Genomic DNA, 4,698 nt, shown 5'->3' on the forward strand with positions numbered 1-4,698 from the left:
GTCTCTTCTTTTTCTCTCTCTCACAAATGTTTATTTAATTTGATTTGGCCTGTGAGAGATTAAACTTTTAACCATTGCTTGCACTAAAAAAGAATGCTTAGACCAAAGCCTCAATACTTAAACTTCTTGTAGCATACCTTAAGCACTGTGTAACCATAGCTTAGGGGTGGTGGGGGCACCTCACCTCACTTTTATTAGTTATAAAGAGCATCCTTCGAGCCTTTTGGATAACTGAAACAATATGATCATTTCTTAGCCCAGGAGGACATCGCCTGCGAGCTTGTGGCCAGATCTGAACAGGTTGCAGGATCCATAATCCCTTCCCCCCACCCCTGCCACACACACACACACATACAATAAATAAATAAATAAATAAATAGCTATTTCTCCAGTATCTTTTTCTTTTTACTTTTGTTTTGTTGCTAAATATTTGATTTGAGCCAAATTCTTCCAAAAATGTGTGAAGCAATAGGCAAAAACTGTATCACTGCAGTCTGATTTTACTATTACTTAAAGATTATTATTACATCATTAGGCCAACAAAGGTCTGATTTTATTATTAAATTAAGATTATTTTTTATATCATTACTAAGGTCTTAAACAGAGGGCTGATACCCCTGTTTAGCTCTCTGTCTCCTTGGAGATTCCTAACACTATGGGAACTCTAGACTGACACCCACTCTTGAATTTCCAATAATAAAATAACATTTACATAAAAAACACTAATTGCACCCACTCCAAAAATCTGAGCTTGGATAAAGCTTCTCTGGTTGACAGCTAGCTCTGCCACTGACAGCAAGTGTTAGGCCTACCTATGCGGAGGCCCTGTACACACCTGTGTTCCTCTATAGGTGTGTTGACTCAGACCTACGTGAAGGCCCTGTACACACCTGTGTTCCTCTATAGGTGTGTTGACTCAGACCTACGTGAAGGCCCTGTACACACCTCTGTTCCTCTATAGGTGTGTTGACTCAGACCTACGTGAAGGCCCTGTACACACCTGTGTTCCTCTATAGGTGTGTTGACTCAGACCTACCTGAAGGCCCTGTACACACCTGTGTTCCTCTATAGGTGTGTTGACTCAGGTGTCCACTATCTAGCAGTAACAGAGACCCTGTACACACCTGTGTTCCTCTATAGGTGTGTTGACTCAGGTGTCCACTATCCAGGAGTAACAGAGGCAGCAGTGCGGTCCGTGCTCTGAGATTTTTCTTAAACTTTAATTGACATATAGGCCTACTTGTCTTGCAGATTGATTGAAACATTGTTACAGTGTCAAAATGGTTTTAATCAAATCATTTCATTAATAATCAAATAATTAATTTCAGTAAATAATGTCTAATGAATAATTAATTGAAAGGTTACTAGAAAAGAGTAGAGCCATTTTAAAGGGTACTTTACATCTGTATGACGTTTGCTGCGCTATTCTTGGATACTTGAGTTTTTACGGTAAATGTGTGTGTGTGTGTGTGAGTGTGAGTGCGCGCGCGTGCTCGCGTTGGCTTCTTGATGACAAACTCTACAGCGCGATGAGAAAGAGTGCTATCGCGAACCACGGATTGCTGTGAAGAGGACTGCTCTGAGGTAAGAAGCATGTTATCAAGCAGTCATTACTTTCAATTTGTCTTTGCACTCAAACAAAGGAGGACGAATGTTTTAACCGTTTATAAAGAGGCAAGGCAAATGTATTTATTTATATAGCGCATTTCATACAGGGTTGATTCTTTTTGTGTCCAAGAGAACTGAAGTGTCGGGAAAGTGTTTTGTTTGTGGTCGTATTGTCAGTATGTTCGGACTTATAATCAAATCAAATGACATTTGCTAAACTGCACTTTTTCGGATGGTGATAATTTGGAAAGAACATTGGAGCACAAGTCGATACCATAAGCATTAAGCAGACTCAAGTTCTGCGTCTGGCTCCGTTAGAGTAACATTACAGTAACAATGTCGCGTCTCCTTTAATTGGGTGGAATTTTCATTTAAACATTGCGCGCTGTTTGTGTTCAGCCTCGTCTCTGTTTTCTGTATTTACGGGAGAGCGTCTCGCCTACAGTGCTGGTATTTCCCGATGTGCACGGAAAACGGAAAAAGTTGACAGAAGTAGCATGTGTTTGTGTAGGCTATTCTTCGCAGTTATGCACAGAGATCCATCCTTCCCGTTAGTTACCCACGCCACACATTACTGTTGACCATGTCTGTAAATCTGAAAAGTATGAGATGAATGTGGATGGACAGTAACCCACCCTGGCTAGTTTCAGCAATGAATCGGTCTATACAGATAAGTGAACAGTGACCACTAAGCTCGGTAGGTGGTGTTGAATTCTTTCATAAACATGATTAATGAGACTTGTGCAGAACGACTGCGTGTGAAGCTACACTCTGGAGCCTTTCAGGCGACAGTGGGAGTCGAGATGCCCCGTGAGCGCGGTATGATCGCGGGGAGTGCTGTCCGGCATCCAGAAAGTGGTGACTCTCTAGCGCAGATCAGAGGTTGTGATAGAGGTCTGCGGCTACACACACACATACACACACCCTGGATCACTATACAACGTAGCTATTTCCTACTGGTTCCTACTGTTTGGCTTTACACTGGCCAGAAATAAGCCTGTTATTATTGGACATTTCTCTCACACTCTTTCATTCACACACACTTGCACGCACATACACACACACATCCTTTAGTGACTCAGATGTGACATTTTGTGGTCTGTCACTCATACATCTACTCAAATTTCACTTGGTCTTATCTCATCTCATCTTCTGTGCTTTGCACTCCCCTCCCTGTTCACAGTAGGCACACACACACACACACACACACACCATCCACATCAGGCCAGGTGAGGTCCAGAGGTGGCTGTAGGCTGCTATGGGCTCTCACCTCTCTCATGAGATGCTGAAGCTGAGAGAGAGAGTGAGAGACAGAGAAAGAGAGAGAGGGCGGGGGGGGGGGGGGGGGAAGAGAGAGGGAGAGGCTGCTCCACATACGGAGGGAAAAAAGAGAGAGAGAGAGAGAAGGAGGCTGCTCCACAAAAGGAGAGAGAGAGAGAGAGAGAGAGGCTGCTCCACATATGGAGGAAAAGGAGAGGGAGATGGGGAGAGAGAGAGAGAGGCTTGGACAGATTGACCATAAGATGGAGAGGAGGAAGGGTGGGGTGTTGTTTTGATTGTTCTTTGTGCCTTGACATACTGTATAGAAACAGTCCTGTTGATAAAGCACCGGTTATTGAATAAATCTGTTTATTGAATCAGTCATCAAACCATGATGTCATCTCCCACTGAGACATCGGATGCATACACAATAGTGCCAACCTTCCCTTAGACCCAGAAATACATCCTTTTATTAAAACAACTATAAACCACCTGCTAGAGAGAGTGAGAGTGAGAGAGAGAGAGAGAGAGAGTGAGAGAGAGAGAGAGAGAGAGAGAGAGAGTGAGAGAGAGAGAGAGAGAGAGAGAGAGACTGCAGTATTGATAGTCTCACACACGTCTTCCCTGGAGGCTAACGTGGGAACAGGTCACTTGGTTACTAGGAGACCAAACATTTGTTGATATTGAGATTTCAGATGCAGTCAGCCGTTGTCCGGGTCCCATAGGAATGTCGTCTGTGGGAGAGTGTGTGTGTGTGTGCCTGTATGTGTATCTATGTGTGTGTGTGTGTGTGTGTGTGTGTGTGCGTGCGTGTGCGCTTGTGTGTATCTATACGCATGTGTGTGTGTGTGTGTGTGTGCGTGCGTGTGTGTGTGTGTATCTATGCGCATGCGTGTGTGTATGTGTGTGTGTGTGTGTGTGCGCGTGTGTGTATCTATGTGTGTGTGTGCGTGTGTGTATCTATGTGTGTGTGTGTGCGTGTGTGTGTGTCTACACTGTCATGACAGTGTTTATGTCATTAACGTTAGTTCCACCTCACCAACATGGTTCCATTTCCCTAGTTTCCTGGTCATTACACACACACACACACACACACACACACATGCAGAGAAATGGGCCGTCAGCTGAATTGGCTTCCTCCCTGGCTTCATTAATGGGCCTTAGTGCTGGGAAATCTCTGTAAACCTGTGGGTGTGAGGTGACTCCTCTCCAAGGGCTTTCCCTTAGTTTACACAAGGCTGCACTGATTTAGTCTACAGATTAGTAGCATGTCATTTTTATATAATTATCTAGCACAAGTGATTACTCTAACAAATCTGAGTGAGGAAATGGAAAGAGATTTCACGTCCAGCAAGATGAGGATGAGGTACCTGTTTAGATATTCCTCACCACACACACACACACACACACACACACACACACACACACACACACACACACACACACACACCTGTTCTTATATTAGATGAGTTTCAATGCAGCCTGGATTGTTGCCATTAGTGCACAGGAGGTGTGAGCTTAGCTTGCTTTGTGATTGGCTGCGAGGCAACTGTTAGAGGCGGGGGCCTTGAGGTGTTTGCGTTGTGATTGGCTGTAAGCAGCTCTAACTGGTGATGGCCTGGAGCTGTCTGATTTGTGATTGGCCACAGATGGCCACCTGGTCCCCAAGCTGCGGGTGTTGGCTGTAAGCAAGTGTGTGTGTTTGTCTGAGAAAGAGAGAGACAAGAAGCCAAGAGAGAGAGGAGCTGAGAGCAGAAGAGAAGAGATGGAGAAGGAGAGAGATGAGAGCAGAAGAGATGGAGAAGGAGAGAGATGAGATGAGGAGAAGTG

General features: G+C 44.4%; 1 protein-coding gene across 1 annotated transcript in view; it reads left to right on the forward strand.

Annotated features, from left to right (window-relative positions):
* The first annotated feature begins 1,511 nt into the window (after window positions 1–1,511).
* Window positions 1,512–4,698, forward strand: part of LOC143132201 (tumor protein p53-inducible protein 11-like) — a 43,815-nt gene continuing 40,628 nt past the window's right edge. The window contains exon 1 of the mRNA XM_076291574.1: window positions 1,512–1,584. The gene's annotated coding sequence lies outside the window, so the exon portion shown is untranslated. The remainder of the gene's footprint in view (window positions 1,585–4,698) is intronic.

This window comes from Alosa pseudoharengus, unplaced genomic scaffold, assembly GCF_046254945.1.
Source record: "Alosa pseudoharengus isolate Yale_2024_CS ecotype anadromous, Long Island Sound unplaced genomic scaffold, YU_APseudo_1.1 YU_APseudo_1.1_scf_19, whole genome shotgun sequence".
Lineage (NCBI taxonomy): Eukaryota > Metazoa > Chordata > Actinopteri > Clupeiformes > Clupeidae > Alosa > Alosa pseudoharengus.